Source organism: Palaemon carinicauda, chromosome 25 (assembly GCF_036898095.1).
Source record: "Palaemon carinicauda isolate YSFRI2023 chromosome 25, ASM3689809v2, whole genome shotgun sequence".
Taxonomy (NCBI): Eukaryota; Metazoa; Arthropoda; class Malacostraca; order Decapoda; family Palaemonidae; genus Palaemon; species Palaemon carinicauda.
Genome location: NC_090749.1, coordinates 90690021 through 90707778, shown reverse-complemented (window position 1 = coordinate 90707778; position 17758 = coordinate 90690021). Strand labels below are relative to the sequence as shown.

At 45.1% G+C, this 17758-nt stretch overlaps 1 long non-coding RNA gene across 1 annotated transcript in view; it reads right to left on the bottom strand.

The window, feature by feature from the left end:
• The window catches only part of LOC137618697 (uncharacterized), a 44971-nt gene that overhangs the window by 24884 nt on the left and 2329 nt on the right, over nucleotides 1–17758 (bottom strand). The window contains exons 2-3 of the long non-coding RNA XR_011039800.1: nucleotides 6253–6433; nucleotides 5885–6015 (exon numbers count right to left, since the gene is read on the bottom strand). This is a non-coding gene — a long non-coding RNA (uncharacterized lncRNA). The remainder of the gene's footprint in view (nucleotides 1–5884; nucleotides 6016–6252; nucleotides 6434–17758) is intronic.

The following is a 17758-nucleotide window of genomic DNA, read 5'->3' as shown; positions in this document are numbered from 1 at the left end:
GGGGTAAGATGATACCTCTCGAAGTGGGGCTGTTTGAGAAGATCTGGACTTGCCGAAGTCTTCTTGGGAAGTCCATCAACATGCCCATCACTTCCGAAAACCATTCCCTAGCAGGCCAGAATGGAGCCACTATGATCATTCGCCCCGAATCGAGGAGAGCGAATTTCCTGAAGACCAGATTGATGATCTCGAACGGGGGGAACGCAAACATGTCCACCCCTGTCCAATCCATCAGGAAGGAGTCCACTGCCAGAACTTCCTCATCCGGGACTAGGGAGCAGCAGTAGGGGGTCCTCTTCTTCCAGTTGGAGGCAAAAAGGTCTGATACAGGTCTGCCCCACAACATCCAGACACTGACAGACTTGCGGGTTGAGAGACCATTCTGAGGGAAAAACAAGTCTCTTCCTGCTGAGTATGTTTATCCCGATGATTCTTGCCCTAGAACAAACCTCCTTTCCAGATCTAAGAAATCAGAACGAAGGCGTCCTTGATCTCGACACACGATTCGACTAGTGTCATCATGAAGTCCTAGATTCTCATGTTCAAAGTCATGCCCCATGCTAAAACTTTGACATCGAGCGTCCTGAAAGACGAGGCGCCGATCGTCCCGTAAGACGTGGCGCCGATAGTCCTGTAAGACGTGGTGCCAAAAGTCCTGTAAGACGTGGAGCCGAGAGGTTAACAGAGCGAGACGCTGAACGTTCTAAAAGACAAGGTGCTGAGCGTCCTGGTGTCAGAAGAGACTCTTCTTGCTGACAGGAAGACTTAATTATTCGATAGGCTCAACATTATCTAAAAATCAAGATACAGGGACGCTCTGATTTCTCCAGAGAGCAGCATTCCGCTACATAAAGCAAAAGTTACGTGAACATGAGAGGGGCGGAGCTGAGATCAAAACACACGCCCGAAACTGACCCATTCTTCCTTGTAAACAAACCCCAGATAAAGTTTGATTGCATAGCCTGCCACTTAGACTCCTCTCTAGAACTGGGAGAGAGAATCGTTGTAGCTAAAAACTAAAGGAGGTTTCCCTATAAAAGGAAAAAGTAATCCTCCTTCAGAAGAAGTACTGACCAAAGGTCTGCTCCCCTCTTCTCCAAAGATTTTGATGTCTCCATGGAGGACTTTGACTTCTGAACGAAGGCGTAAAGAGCATTTACGTCCAGGACCGGACAAAAGACTCCCTCTCCCAAAAGAGAGACATTGAAGTTGCAAAGTCGGTTAGGCAGAAAAGTCTTATCGGAGTAACTAACAAAGGAGGATTCACTAGGAAAAAGATTTCGCATCCATCCCAGAAAAAACACGGACCAAAGGTCTGCTCCTCTCTCCCAGGCTCGCCAGAAGTAGCAAAGTCTGGATACTACTGTTGTTAGACATCAAAGGTTTCTGTTTTAAGAAACAAAAATTAATATATTCTTAAAGCTCCATTAATGACCACGTGAAAACTCAGAGGGTGGGGAACATGGAGCAACAGAACTTAGGATCCTCTCCTTCTGTTAACCTCAAACAATTCAACAGGAGAAAAGTGATCACTAAAGTCATCCTTGACAGAGAGCTTATAAGACGTGGCGTCACCCTGAAAGGACAAGGCGGCGATCGTCCTATCATCCCGAAAGACGAGGCTGCCCACGTCCCAAAAGACGAGGCTGCACTCGTCCCGAAAGACGAGGCTGCACTCGCCCCGAAAGACGAGGCTGCACTCGCCCCGAAAGACGAGGCTGCACTCGCCCCGAAAGACGAGGCTGCACTCGCCCCGAAAGACGAGGCTGCCCTGAAAGACGAGGCTGCACTCGCCCTGAAAGACGAGGCTGCATTCGTCCTGAAAGACGAGGCTGCATTCGCCGTGAAAGACGAGGCTGCATTCGTCCTGAAAGACGAGGCTGCATAAGTCCTGAAAGACGAGGCTGCATTCGTCCTGAAAGACGAGGCTGCATAAGTCCTGAAAGACGAGGCAGCATTAGTCCTGAAAGACGAGGCAGCATTAGTCCTGAAAGACGAGGCTGCATTCGCCCTGAAAGACGAGGCTGCATTCGTCCTGAAAGACGTGGCTGCATTCGTCCTGAAAGACGAGGCAGCATTCGCCCTGAAAGACGAGGCTGCATTAGTCCTGAAAGACGAGGCAGCATTCGCCCTGAAAGACGAGGCTGCATTCGTCCAGAAAGACGAGGCTGCATTCGCCCTGAAAGACGAGGCTGCATCCGTCCTGAAAGACGAGGCTGCATTCGTCCTGAAAGACGAGGCTGCATTCGTCCTGAAAGACGAGGCAGCATTCGTCCTGAAAGACGAGGCAGCATTCGCCCTGAAAGACGAGGCAGCATTCGTCCTGAAAGACGAGGCAGCATTCATCCTGAAAGACGAGGCAGCATTCGTCCTGAAAGACGAGGCTGCATTCGTCCTGAAAGACGAGGCAGCGTTCGTCCTGAAAGACGAGGCAGCGTTCGTCCTGAAAGACGAGGCAGCGTTCGTCCTGAAAGACGAGGCAGCGTTCGTCCTGAAAGACGAGGCAGCGTTCGTCCTGAAAGACGAGGCAGCGTTCGTCCTGAAAGACGAGGCAGCGTTCGTCCTGAAAGACGAGGCAGCGTTCGTCCTGAAAGACGAGGCAGCATTCGTCCTGAAAGACGAGGCAGTATTCGTCCTGAAAGACGAGGCAGTATTCGTCCTGAAAGACGAGGCTGCATTCGTCCTGTCTTGAAAGACTTAGCGCCGAGCGTTAAGGCAAAATGATATTCACTATGCCGCTCGGCGCGTTCGGTTCCGACCAGAGGGTTCATAAGGCCGACTGGCGCTCTGGGACAAAAACTGAGTCAATGATGGTTTGTAAGTATTGATATTAGCAGAGAATATCTATGACTTAAGAATTGCCATTAAAATCAAAAGTGATGCAATGCAAAATTCTAAAAGCAGTGTAAGAATCTTAACGTTTAACGCTCTTTGCTTTACCATGGCAAGGGCGAGCATTCTGGGAACGTTAACAGGAACGCTCGCGAGGGCGTTTGCTCGTGAGCTAACGCCTCTCGTTTCCTTTCGCCGATCGACGTTCCTTCTCCCATGGGCCGGGGAGCTTGGAAGAGGTCTAAGGCTAGGAAAACAACGTCCCTGTGCTGAAAGAATTCAATGCCTAATTTAGCACTGAAAACTTGCACTATTAAACTCTTACACAAAAAACCATAATTAGTCCTGCCCGTTGTGAGAGAACTTATTCTTCTGCCACGGGCTTGAATGAGAAAGCAAAATCGTCTCTAGTACTTGCTATATAAACTGTAACAAAATATTTTTATAGAATATAAAACTGACATTTCCATAATAAAATAAACTTTCAAACATATTTACCCGGCGGTCACAAAAAGAAAAAACCACCGGGCAAGAGTTGAGAATAAAAATAGATGTTGAAGACACTCACCCGGTAGTTACATATAACCACCGGTAAAATTAAATGTCATAAATACCTACCCGGCTGTTACATACAAACGCCGGGAAAGTTATACGTTAAAGATTAAATTGAACAGAAAAAAGGGAAAACAAATGTAATCCACAATTAATTCAAAGGGAATTAAAAAACAAGCGAGTTGTAATGATAAAAAGAACAGATATAGCAATAACGTATCTATATATATAAATGTAAACAAAAGGAACATATAAAAGAAAAAGCTACTAAAACTAGAATTTCCATATAAATTAGTTGTTGTTGGAGAATAATAGCCAACACTTTAATTCCCATATCGAAAAGAACGCTACCAAGGCATGTTGGGACTGCACCGATAGTAACGAGTAACAGCGCAAATTAACCATACGCTAGTTCTATTTAATTTATGAAATTAGATCGATGATTTAAAGAGCGAACACCAAATGGACAAACATTTCTTTAAAATTTTACATTAAAAGTTAAAAAACTTATATAAGTGGAATTCCTCCCATTCTTTGCATAAAACAAATACTGTAAAGAGAATTGCAAGACATACATGAAGATTACATCACACGACTGTGACGTCATAGAGTTGCCTGAACGTATTCCCGTCATCAGGATTAAAAACTTCGCAACTAAAATATAGTGCACAAACAAAACCTCTGCATACAAACTGTGAGGATCAACCGACACTTTCGGTAACCTCATGTTGCATACATCACTCGCACAAACACGAAAATTAAATTATCACTCATGATAACTCATGATAAACAAAGTAAATAATAAAAATAAAACACGATTGCCAAAACCCTAAATCAGTGTACTTCACCAAACGAAGTCCAAAAAAGCGAAGAAGGGAAAATGATTCGAAAAACTCTCAATGGTGGACCGACGATGTTTTCGATCCAGCCGGCAGAGATGAACTGAAGTCTTAGACATGGGAATGATTCCTTGGACCACCCTGTGACGGGTGTTACCACCTACCTCCCAACCACCACAAGGTGGTTGCCTCGTTTTGAAAAATTCTGCCGATTTAGAGATATCAGCTATATATATATAACTGCCAGGTAAGTACTATTCATAAAAAAAGGCAAGAGAAGAACCCCCCAAAATGGGAAAAACTCAAGCCTGGACAGGAAAAACTTCCCTCGGAAGGAAAGTTACCCGCCCAAGGAGGCAAGCCACCTGAGTTCTAAAATGAACTGGAGAGCTGTCCGTCGTCACGGGAGTACTTCCAGTAGAAGGAGACACGCCCCTGACGAAAATACAAGGGGGGAGGCAGCAACAGCCGAATCCCCAGGACTCAACCAGACAGCTCACACCGTTGCCATATTACAGAAACGAACTAGATCGGTAACTGTAAAAAAAAAAAAAAAATAATATTAGTACACATTCATTCCCCCGGGAAGGCTCCGAAGAGGAATCCCGAGGGAAAGGAACAAGAATTACACAACAGGCACGTGCCCTCACAACCACTTACACTCACGGAAGGAGAGCTGTAACCAAAACAGAATTATAACAATTATAATTATGTAACTATGTAATTATGTAATTTAAAAATGAATGAACACTAAAGAAAGAACGAAAACCCCGAAAGGAATCGTTCTACAAGCTGAAAAACAAAAAAAAACTACAATTAGATTCATAACTAATTGAGACAAACGTACGGCGTAGCAACCCCCCCACACGGAAAGGAAGCTACAAGGGCGTAGTAACACGTAGTTAAAGGGTGAACGACCTCAAGAGAGAGAGAGAAAGACATAAGTCAAACTCGATCGCCACCCATAAAATTACGCCGTGGAGGCCTAGCATTCACCTGTGTGTGAGGGGGAGGAGGGGTAGCTAGCTACCACTCCCCTACCGCCCCGCTAACTAGCGCGGGGGTAATACACCCTCGTTAAATTCTAATGGCTCGCCATTTCAGCTGCGCTAAAAGGTAACCCTTTGTAAATAGCGTGGTTTGTATTTCGGTTACGGAACAAACAGTATTTAATCTTATAGATGAACTCTAATTTTTTGTGAAAGATATGAGTGAATTTTTTTGCTTTATTTAATGATTAGGAATGGATTATAAGCCTTGCCTATTTAATTGGTATTTTTGAGCAGCTGAATCTTCAGATGCAAGGAAGAAATGCAAACATAATAAAATTCATAGATGCCTTGAAAGCTTTGACAAAAAAGATGGAAAAATGGGAAGAAAAAGGTCAATGTAAGAAATGTATCAGCTTTTGATCAAATGTCATCCATACATGTTGTTGGTGGTGAAGACAAGGTGCAAAGAATGAAACTTCTCAGCATTTGATGACATCAGAAAGTGATTCCAGCTGATATATTACTGAAATCAGTGACGATGAACTGGATTTAGTTAGTTAATCCATTTGAATTATCAGTTGAAAAATATTCCTGATGATTGAAAAGATGAATTTCTGGAGTTTTAGTACTGATCAGGAGTTTCAGAGAAATCCATTACATAATTCCTACCTATAAGTGGCAGGAAGAGCTATCCGTGCACTGCTTCCCTTTGTGTAGACATGTCTTTGTGGGACAGGCTTTTCAAGTCCTTTGCAAATCCTGTTTTATTAAACTGATGCCATCCTTTGTTATTGGCGTCCCTGGAAAATCCAATAACGAAGAGTCAGAGTAAAGAAAAAAATTCTAAACCAGAGAAGATTTTGGTTCCATCTGCATGAAACACATTATGTGGCGTTTTAATTCTGGATTTTCAGGAACATATCTATGATCTTTAGAGAATGCAAGTATGTGCAGATAAAATGTTACACCTAACTTGAGAAGGAAATCAGAGCTTGAGAATGTGTACAGTTACAGAAATATGACCCAGTGATACTCACATGCTGATACTGGCAAGAGTCCAGACAGGAGATGGTGTGACGTTCGGTTCACAATTGAGAAGTAGTTCTAGGAGGTTAGACTAGACCAAGCTTCTATGTGACCCGAGGCCATCGGCAGCAGCTTCCATGTCGTGTCGTGGCTTGTTTCCTCTCTGCTCTTGATAAACATTGAATTGGTTCCCTGGAGAATAAAAATAAGAATCAAAACATAATGTAATAAGGATAATCTGGTTAGATTGGATTAGAGAACTGGGGCTTGGGAAGCCTTCAAGCAGATGTGTAACATGTGGGAAAACCCCATAGTTGCAGTATGAAGGACAAGCAGAGAGGTTGGAGAGCCAGATGCAAGAAAGGAAGTGGGAAAGAGGTACTGTATAGCAGAAGGTTAAAAAGGATGCCTACAGTGAACCACTTGTAGTGTGTTGGTGGCACTATTCTCTCAGGATGATATACTGTATACAACATTAGAAAAAAAAGGACAAAAACATATTTTATGATGTGGAAAACTAAAAAGACACAGGGAAGACAGGAATAGGAAAGGAAACCAGTTGATCGTAATCCACCAACAGTTGTCCACGAAACAACGTAATGTTTGAAGGCAAATGTTTGAAAGTGAGGTTTGAACAAAGTTTGAAAGTGAAATTTGAACATACAGTTTGAAAGCGAAGTTTGAACATAAAGTTTGAACGTAATGTTCAAAAGCAAGGTTTGAACGTAAAGTTTGAAAAAGAGCTGAGAACATAAAGTTTGAAATGGAGGTTTGAATGTAGTGTTAGAAAGCAAGGTTAGAACAATGTTTGAAAGCGAGGTTTGAATGTAAAGTTTGAAAGCGAGGTTTGAATGTAGTGCTTGAAGGCAAAGTTAGAAAGTTATGTTTGAAAGCAAGATTTGAACATACAATTTGAAAGTGAAGTGTGAACCTAAGTTTGAAAGCGAGGCTTGAACTTAAAGTTTGAGAGCGAGGTTTGAACCTAATGTTTGAAAGCGAGGTTTGAACCTAATGTTTGAGAGCAAAGTTTGAACCTAATGTTTGAGAACAAGGTTTGAACATGTTAGCAAGCAGGGTTTGAACATATTGTTAGTAAGCGAGGTTTGAACATAAAGTTTGCAAGCGAGGTTTGAACGTAAAACTTGAGCGAGATTTGAACCTAATGTTTGAAAGTGAGATTTGAATGTAAAGTTTGGAAAAGACGTTTGAGCGTAAAGTTCGAAAGCGAGGTTTGAACATAAAGTTTGAAAGCAAGGTATGAACGTAATGATTGAAAGCGAAATTTGAACATAATGTTTGAAAGCAAAATTTAAACATACAGTTTGAATATAATTTGAACGCGAGGTTTGACCATGTTTGAAAGCAAGGTTAGATCGTAAAGTTTGAAAGTGATGTTTGAACGCGGTGCTCAAAAGTAAGGTTAGACCAATCTTTCAAAGTGAGGATTGAATGTAAAGTCTGAAAGCGAGGTTTGAACGTAATGTTTGAGAACGAGGTTTGAACGCGAAATTTGAGCATTCAGTTTGAAAACTAGGATTGAACGTAATTTTTGAGAGCAAGGTTTGAACCTAATGCTTGAGAGCGAGATTTGAACGTAGTGTTTGAGAGCGAGGTTTGAAAGTAGTGTTTGACAGAGAGGTTTGAACGTATTGTTTGATAGCGAGGATTGAACGTAGTGTTTGAGCGCGAGGTTTGAACCTGTTTGATAGCGATGTTTGAACGTAGAGTTTAACGTAGTGTTTGAGAGCGAGGTTTAAACTTAAGTGTTTGAAAGCAAGGTTTGTTCGTAGTGTTGAGAGCGAGGTTTGAACGTAGTGTTTGATAGCGAGGTTTGAACATAATGTTTGAGAGCGAGGTTTGAACGTAGTGTTTAATAGCGAGGTTTGAACGTAGTTTGAGGGGGAGGTTTCAACCTAATGTTTGAGAGCGAGGTTTGAACGTAGTGTTTGAGAGCAAGGTTTGAACCTAGTGTTTGAAAGCGAGGTTTGAACGTAGTGTTTGAGAGAGGTTTGAACGTAGTGTTTGAGAGCGAGGTTTGAACAAAGTGTTTGAGAGCGAGGTTTGAACGTAGTGTTTAAAAGCGAGGTTTGAACGTAGCGTTTGAGAGCGAGGTTTGAACCTAATGTTTGAGAGAGATAGATTTGAACCAATGTTTGAAAGAGAGGTTTGAACGTAGTGTTTGAGTGAGGTTTGAACCTAGTGTTTGAAAGCGAGGTTTGAACGTAGTGTTCGAGAGCGAGGTTTGAACGTAGTGTTTAAAAGCGAGGTTTGAACGTAGCGTTTGAGAGCGAGGTTTGAACCTAATGTTTGAGAGAGATAGATTTGAACCAATGTTTGAAAGAGAGGTTTGAACCTAGTGTTTGAGTGAGGTTTGAACCTAGTGTTTGAAAGCGAGGTTTGAACGTAGTGTTTGAGAGCGAGGTTTGAACAAAGTGTTTGAGAGCGAGGTTTGAACGTAGTGTTTAAAAGCGAGGTTTGAACGTAGCGTTTGAGAGCGAGGTTTGAACCTAATGTTTGAGAGAGATAGATTTGAACCAATGTTTGAAAGAGAGGTTTGAACATAGTGTTTGAGTGAGGTTTGAACCTAGTGTTTGAACCTAGTGTTTGAAAGCGAGGTTTGAACGTAGTGTTTGAGAGCGAGGTTTGAACGTAGTGTTTGAGAGCGAGGTTTGTACTTAGTGTTTGAAAAAGAGGTCTAAACATAATGTCTGAGCTAAGTTTGAACATAACATTTGAGCAAGGTTTGAACGTAATGTTTGAGAGCAAGGTTTGAATGTAATATTCGAAGGTAAGGTCTGAAAGTAAAGTTTGAAGATAAGGTTTGAACAAAATTTGAAAGTGAGGTTTGAACGTTGAAATTGAAAGCGAGGTCTGAACGTAAAGTTTGAAAGCAAAGTTTGAACGTAATGTTTTAAACCAAAGTTTGAGCATACAATTTGAAAGCAAAATTTGAACATAGTTTGAAAGCAAGGTTTGAATGTAGTTTGAAAGTGAGGTTAGACCGTAAAGTTTGTAAATCAGGTTTGAATGTGAAGTTTGAAAATGAAGTCTGAATGTGAAATTTGGAAGTGAAGCTTAAATGTGAGGTTCAAAATGCATCACATTTAAGAAAGGGAAAGAGAAAGAGAAAGAGAAAGAGAAAGGGAAAGGGAAAGGGAAAGGGAAAGGGAAAGAGAAAGGGAATGGTTAAAGGAAAGGGTAAGGGAAAGGGAAAGGGTAAGGGTAAAGAAAAGGTACATTCTGGAAATTTTGGAAACATTTGTAAAGTTACAACTTCATGAAACAAAGTACTCGGCTATTTGAGAGTATAGTACAGTATAACAAGGATACTCGAGTATTATATTTATTTCCGGATAAGTCCTCCCATTTCATAGTATTTTCCGCCTATTGAATAACTGTATAGAATATTAATTGCATTGTTCGCTGAACTTTTCATCTCATTGAACAAAGATCAGTTAAGGCCTTTTTGGGCTCAAGCCATGGCGTCCTGATGGAAGGTTCCTTTTTGGTAGCTTCCTTGGGTATAAGACTACTAAGATATTCCCAGAGAATTTAACCACAGGTTATCACAGAATTCTAACTTCTGGAGCGAGTATCTCAAAGGTTTCCCTTTAAGACATCGTAATACAACAGGGGACGCGCATGTCTGAACGCGCCACATAGCTATCTTCACCCCGAACAGAGTTAATGCTTCGGTGTGTAAGGACTGAGAATAGCTGGGAGCCGTTCCACAGCTAATCTCACTCGTGGCTACTACTGATACTCGAGACGTAAACAAACGGACGCCATTGCTCTAATGACGTCACGCCCGTCTTCATCCTTTGTTTAGTAGCTGCCCTACTTAGACGGATTTTCCCTGTGTTAACTTTATCGTTTTACATCTTCGCTATGTCGTTACCTTCAGCCTCGCCTTCTTCTGGAAAGTTGAGTACAAGGTTCCAGTATTGTTTAATTAAGCTCTGGCCGTAAAGTAAATATTACTTTTCGAGATAATTGCTGTTTTGTGGCAGAGCTGTGCCTCTACCGGACCCGCCATTTTATGGCGTCGTTGTTGTTATGCATGTCTTATTTAGTTAGCCACAACAACGTTTCCGGCTTTATATACTAATCGAATACATTAGTTTATTTAGTCTTCATAGCTAGGAACTTTTATATCGTGTTTAGACGCTTTTTTATCGGTCATCGATTGACCTCATACCAGTCGGCTACTATAGCCCCCAGGCCAGGAGCCTACATACAAGTGTTCATGCATGATTTATTAGTGATCCTAGACTAAGTTATGAAGATAGTGGCATTATTTTACAATACTTTTGACAGTGATGCAAATGTTTTCGCCTTCAGGGACCATATAGGGGATAGGCTAGTCAGTGACTCTTTCTAGCCTAACCTAATGCTAGGACCCCTATATGCTTCCTTCATCCCCTGCCTTGGCATTCCCTCTATTTAGCCTTGATTCCTTTTCTGAGTAAAGGGATTAATTGTCTAATAGAGTATATATCGCCTCTCTGTCCTCCCTAAAGGAATGAACCCCCTTTAGGGTTGCGTCCGAGAGTGAGGTTAGGCTAGCCTACCTCTATGGCTAGGATAGTCTATGACTTTCCTGCGATAGCGATATGTCTTCTTCCTTTCCTAGTTCAGGACTCTTAGCCCTGTTCTAGGTCAGGTTTGGAAGGTTTCTCTGTTCCATGCTGAAACTGAACTCTTGCACCGTTTTAGCTGATCTGCCTGATCTTAGGTTAGGGAGTGTCCTCCCTTTCCTTAGTGGCCGCTCTGGTACAGAAACCCTTCCTGGGAAGACTTCTCTCTTCTCCCTCCCCACCTATCTCTTGTATAGCCTAGCCTATGCTTAGGTTAGTTTATACCCATCTGTCCCCTGTCCTACAACTCCTCCTTAGGGTGGAATAGTAGGGCTACCCGAGCTTCCTTGTGCAGTCCGCTCTGGTACACATACCTTCATAGTGTCCTATAAGGTTAGTTACTAGTATAGTTCTGCATATGGGAGTCTCCCCCCCCCTTGGGTGTTCCCTAGCCCTCCCTTGGGCTACCTTGCTCCCAGTCCCTAGTGACCCCTGCTCATGGATGTTAGAGCCTGCCTCTATCATGGGTACACCCCCTCAGGGAGGGGGAGGGATGTTTGGAATCCTGATGGTACTTCCTACATCCCTTCCCCCCTCCCCCCTGTCTCTCTCCCTATCCGGGTGCCGGTCTCTTGCCGCCTCTACTGTCGGCAATACTTGCCTCCTACTTGGTGACTCTCCTTAACCTTGCCGCCAGCCCCCCGTGTACCGAGGGACTGCCGGCTGCCGCCGGCTACTACCGGCGGCTCTCCTCCTCCTAGCTTGTCGTCTGCTTGCCGGCCGACCTCCGGAGTGCCGGCATATGCTGCCGGCAACCCGGTACAGCCTTAACCATCCTTATCCCAGTCACCAATCTGGCATCCTCCGACTGCCGGAGCCGCCGCTCCCTGCCGGCGTGCCGCCGTTGTGCCGGCGGCCGCCATCCTGGTATTTGACTGACTTTGAACATTGTCTGTCCTAATGCCAGAATCTATGCTGGAGCGAGCTCCGGCATGCCGGCGGCTTGCCGGATGCCCCGGAGGCGTCAAGAATACTTGCACCCCCTTCCTGTAGCTATCATAGACTATGATAGCCCTATATCGCAAACAGATAAGCCGCTTCTGCTATTAAGATCAGTACCTAGTACTGCTCTATTAGTGATCATGCTGTCTCTTTGCATTCTTCTAATTCCAGCATGCTATGTGCATCTTAGCACGGCTGGTTGCCAGAAGCAGTTACCTTTTAAATGAGGCCTTCTGGCCCTTAACTGGGAACCGAATGAATTCGGGCCCAATCTTGTCCTTGGTTTTTTTCCATGGAATTCCAAATTACTTGGAATTCTAGGGAATTATATCCAGTGCCCTCGGTCACTCGGATTATCCAGGGACCAAGCTTATGGTAACCAGCCGGGCGAGATGCATGGAGCATGTTCTCCTTTACTATTTTTATTCCCTATGCATCACACCTTCATTAAGTTAAAATTAATGATTAATATTAACTTAGTTTAAGAGCCATTCTTATGACTCCCCCATACTCATTTTCTCTTTCTTCCACAGGAGGAGCAGATGAAGTGTGATTTCGCCTTCTGCGCTGTGAAACGCCCGCAGTTTTACGGGCATACGGCTTGCAGGACTCACGCCCCTTGTGCAGACAAGAAAGGGGATTTGAAGTTTTGGAATCCACTGGATTGTACGGTCTGCCAGGCTCACCTAGTTGAGGCCTTCCATAATCCTCCTTCAGCGGAGGTTAGAGACATTTCTCGTGAAAAGCTGCGCAAGTGGGTGTGTGGCTTCCAGAAAAATGCTACCGGACCGTACCTGGCCACCGAAGAACTGAGGTCACTATTGTTCCCTAAGGCCTCCCCTGACTCAGTGGTACCCAAAGATGTGATCCCCACTGTCCAAATTACGGTGGAACCTGATGTGGTCATGGCTCAGTCCATGCACGAGTGTCGTTTGGATTCCGAAGATGACGAACAGATTTCGGACGTCTCGGAAGACATGGAGAAGACGCTTATGGCTCAAGGAGCCGAAGATGACGAAGACAAGGTGGAGTACACCGAGTCGGAGCTAGAAGCCGCTCCCTCGTCTATCCCCCCTCCTACTCCTACACCGACGGAAATGTCTATTCCGTCTACCTCCTCGACTCCGGATCCTTCTTCTTCCACTCAAGAACTGATCCGGCTGATTAGAGCCATCATGGACGACAGGCTGAAGGAGAACCAGGAGTCCATCAGGTCGATGATAGGATCCAGAGAGCCGAAGAAGATTTCGGTCAAGGATCTCCCCGCTTGCTCTCATGCCAACCCGTGGAGGTATGCAGAGCATATGGTTATTGCGACCGGCAGGATCTTTGTCAGTGATAAGATCGGCACGGTCCCTTTGGAAGATGTGGAGTTCTTCCCAAGCTTTGAGGCCTACCCGGACTGTTACGTCCGGCTTCGTTCCGAACCTGCTTCGAAGGAAGAGACCGAACCTAAGGAAGAGATAGTGTTCGATCTCGCAAAGGCCCAGGCTATGCTAGCCTCCGCATTCAAGAGTAGAGGCTTTACCTGCTCTAAGCTTCCGGCATTGAGCAAGAAGCACCCTACTTACGTTGCACCTGATACTGCGGTTCTTCCATTCTTGGAAAAGGCCTTAGCTGCATGCCTTAAAGCGGCGGAAGAAGGGAAACCCTGCCCTGCACTGGAGGAGTGCAGACCCTTCTCCATCGTGACCCCCCCTGACGCTCGACACTGGAAAGATGTTCAGCATACTTTCGTCGTGGGAAGGCTCGATCCTGACGTCGCCGGACGTCAGTTTAATGAAGACCTCCCTAAGCTCAACGATCACCTCCTTCGCCGGGAACAAGACACGAAGGAGAGGCTTGCGGCATCTTTCTCATCAAGTCCAACTGGAAGTTATGGCCTGTGACACTAGAGTACCAGATCACTACATGGTACTCTCCAAATCCCACTTACTGACGGTAATGAAGGACTTGTACCACTTCATAAAGGCTCGAAGAGCCTGTCGTGAATTCGTGTTTGCCGGTGCCACCGTGAAACACGAACCCCGGAGGCTGATTTCCTCCAACATCTGGGGAAAGCACCTGTTTCCTTCTGACCTTGTGAAGGAAATAACTGACAGAGCCGCCACGGAGAATAGGAACCTTCTCCACAAGTGGGGCATGTCCAGGAAAAGGAAACCCTCTCAGGACGACGGACCTCAGCCTAAGAGGAAACCCCAAAAGTCAAAACCCCAGCAACGTCAGCAAAGACGTCAGTTTCCGGGACCCGCTACCTCCCAAGTGGTTGCCCAACCACAACAGACCTTTCAATTGGTCCCCCAACCGGTGTTGTCACAGTCACCGGTCTTCACCCCTGCCTTTGAGCAACCATCAACTACCTTTCATGCCAAAGGTAGAAGCTCATTCAGGGGTGCAAGCAAAGACGCATCTCGCCGTCCCTCCAGAGGTAGAGGAGGAAAGGGAGCTAGCGGCCGAGGCAGCAAGTCCTCGGGACACCAGAAGCAATGAAGTGCTTCCGGTGGGAGGAAGACTCCGCCAATTCCAGGATCGTTGGACCTTCGATCCCTGGGCACACAGCATCATCAAGAAGGGTCTAGGCTGGAGTTGGACGCAACCACCCCCAATCTTCCAGCAGTTCTTCCAGCAATCAACCCCCCTTCTGGAAGAATATGTTCTAGACCTCTTGAACAAGAAGGTGATAAGGAAGGTAAAGTCCACCAGGTTCCAAGGGAGACTGTTTTGTGTTCCCAAGAAGGACTCAGACAAACTCAGAGTCATTCTGGACTTATCCCCCCTCAACAAGTTCATAGAGAACAACAAATTCAAGATGCTGACGCTTCAACAAATAAGGACCCTTCTGCCTCAAGGTTCCTACACGGTCTCGATAGACCTGGCGGATGCCTACTGGCACATTCCAATGAACCATCACGCTTCCTCCTACCTAGGATTTCGACTCCAAAGGAAAAGCTACGCCTTCCGGGCCATGCCCTTCGGCCTCAATGTGGCCCCTCGGATCTTCACAAAACTGGCGGATGCCATAGTACAACAGCTCCGCCTAAGAAACGTCCAGGTGATGGCCTACCTCGACGACTGGCTAGTCTGGGCTCCATCGCCCGAAGAGTGTGCAAAGTCTTGCAACGAAGTTACCCAGTACCTAGAACACCTGGGATTCAAGATCAACGAGAAAAAATCTCGCCTCTCTCCAGCTCAGAAGTTTCAGTGGTTGGGAATCCACTGGAATCTTCAGTCACACCGCCTTTCCATCCCCCAGAAGAAAAGGAAGGAAATAGCAGGGTCTGTCAAGCGACTACTGAAATCCAAACGCATTTCAAGACGACAGCAGGAACGAGTTCTAGGCTCTCTACAATTCGCCTCAGTGACAAACCCAGTGCTTCGTGCACAGCTAAAGGATGCCGCGGGAGTCTGGAGACGCTCGGCATCCATCGCTCGAAGAGACCTCAAGAGACGGCTTCCAAACAGACTGCGACGCCTCCTAAAGCCGTGGTCGGAAGAAAAGGCCCTGAAAATTTCCATTCCTCTCCAACACCCTCCTCCATCACTCAACATCCACACGGATGCCTCACTGGAAGGCTGGGGAGGTCACTCCCACCAGAAACAGGTTCAAGGTACCTGGTCTCCACTATTCAAGACGTTCCACATAAACATCTTGGAGGCCATGGCGGTCCTTCTAACTCTGAAGAAGTTATCCCCGCCGCCCTCGATCCACATCCGTCTAACCCTAGACAACTCGGTGGTAGTTCGTTGTCTCAATCGCCAAGGCTCAAGATCGCCCCAGATAAATCAGGTGCTTCTCCCAATCTTCCGTCTGGCGGAGAAGAAGAAGTGGCACCTGTCTGCAGTTCACCTACAAGGATTCCGCAATGTGACAGCGGATGCTCTATCTCGGACAAACCCGATAGAGTCGGAATGGTCACTAGACGCAAGATTGTTCTCCTTCATCTCTCACCAAGTCCCAGAACTTCAGATAGATCTCTTTGCAACGAGCGACAACAATCAACTTCCTCTGTACGTAGCCCCGTACGAGGACCCCAAAGCAGAAGCAGTGGACGCCATGTCCCTGGACTGGAACAGATGGTCCAAGATCTACCTGTTCCCTCCCACCAACCTTCTGTTGAAAGTCCTCTCCAAACTGAGAACCTTCAAAGGGACAGCGGCCCTAGTGGCTCCCAAGTGGCCCCGGAGCAACTGGTACCCCCCTGGTCCTGGAGCTGCAGCCCAAGCTGATCCCTCTCCCGGGCCCAGTTCTCTCTCAACAAGTACAGAAGTCGACTGTCTTCGCTTCATCATCGAAAATCAAGGACCTTCATCTCATGATTTTCTCTCCCTTGCCGCAAAGAAGAGGTTTGGGATCTCGAAGAAAAGTCTAGACTTCCTAGAGGAATACAAGACCGAATCCACGAGACGGCAATATGAATCATCCTGGAGGAAATGGGTCTCCTTTGTCAAGGCAAAAAATCCTAAAGAAATCACAATTGATTTCTGTATGTCCTTCTTTATTCACCTTCATGGACAAGGATTAGCAGCCAATACGATTTCAACCTGCAAATCGGCCTTGTCTAGACCAATTCTATATGCTTTCCAAATTGATCTGTCCAACGACATCTTCAACAAACTACCAAAAGCATGTGCTCGCCTACGTCCAGCACCCCCACCGAAACCGATCTCCTGGTCACTAGACAAGGTACTCCATTTCGCCTCCAACTTGGACAATGATTCATGCCCCCTCAAGGATCTGACTCAGAAAGTTATATTTTTGTTTGCTCTCGCTTCGGGAGCTCGAGTCAGCGAAATAGTGGCATTATCAAGAGAAGAAGGACACATCCTGTTTACCGATTCAGGAGATGTGACCCTCTCCCCTGATCCGACGTTTCTCGCTAAAAATGAATTACCCACCAAAAGATGGGGCCCTTGGAGAATATGCCCCCTGAAGGAGGATGTCTCTCTATGTCCAGTAGAGAGCCTCAAGGTCTATCTTCGCAGAACTTCGAACTTTGGTGGAGGCCAACTCTTCAAAGGAGAAACATCGGGCAGCGACCTGTCACTGAAACAATTAAGAGCGAAAATCACCTACTTCATTCGCAGAGCGGATCCGAACAGTACACCCGCTGGTCATGATCCTAGAAAAGTGGCATCTTCTCTGAATTTCTTTCAGAGCATGGACTTTGAAAGCCTTAAAAACTTCACGGGCTGGAAGTCCTCGCGAGTTTTCTTTAAACATTATGCGAAACAAGTGCACGAAGTCAAACATTTTGTGGTAGCCGCAGGTAGTGTTATGAAACCTGCACCTAACTCTGCGTAGAACAGTGAGTTACTTGGGACTCTAACTCTTCGGGTGCCTATGTTGACCCTCGAGCGATTCATAGTGATGTCAAAAAACACTTAGTGCTTTTATAACTGTTCTTATCCCAGGTGAAATGTCATAGTGTCACACAAGTGCCGCATGCCTTGAGCATGATGTGTTTTATTTAAAGACTTGCGTTCCTCGAGAACGAGTACCTACTAATCTCCTGAAATTCCTTTTCAGATTCAAGAGCAAGCCTTTATTTCTATGTACTGTACATTATTATTACTGTAAATGAACTTTACTTTTGCTGTAAATTATTTAATCTCTGCATTGTGAAATAAAATTTCTATTTTATTACTTATGCGTCTCTATCAGCTCCTACTTACTATGAAATACATACCTGTCATAGTTTTATTTATTCCTCCTTTCTTATGGTTATGAAGAATTTAAGATGTTTAATCCTAAATTATATTCACCCTGACTAAGTAAGGTTCCTACACGAATACTTACTTCTGATAACCAAGAGATGAACTCTATACACAGTGCCCAACCACCACTGGTCTAATTTCAGAATGTTCCTATACAAATACCAAACATTCCGCTTCATCTCTAAAGTTCTTCAAGTTCTTCTCTCAGGATGAATAGCCCTTC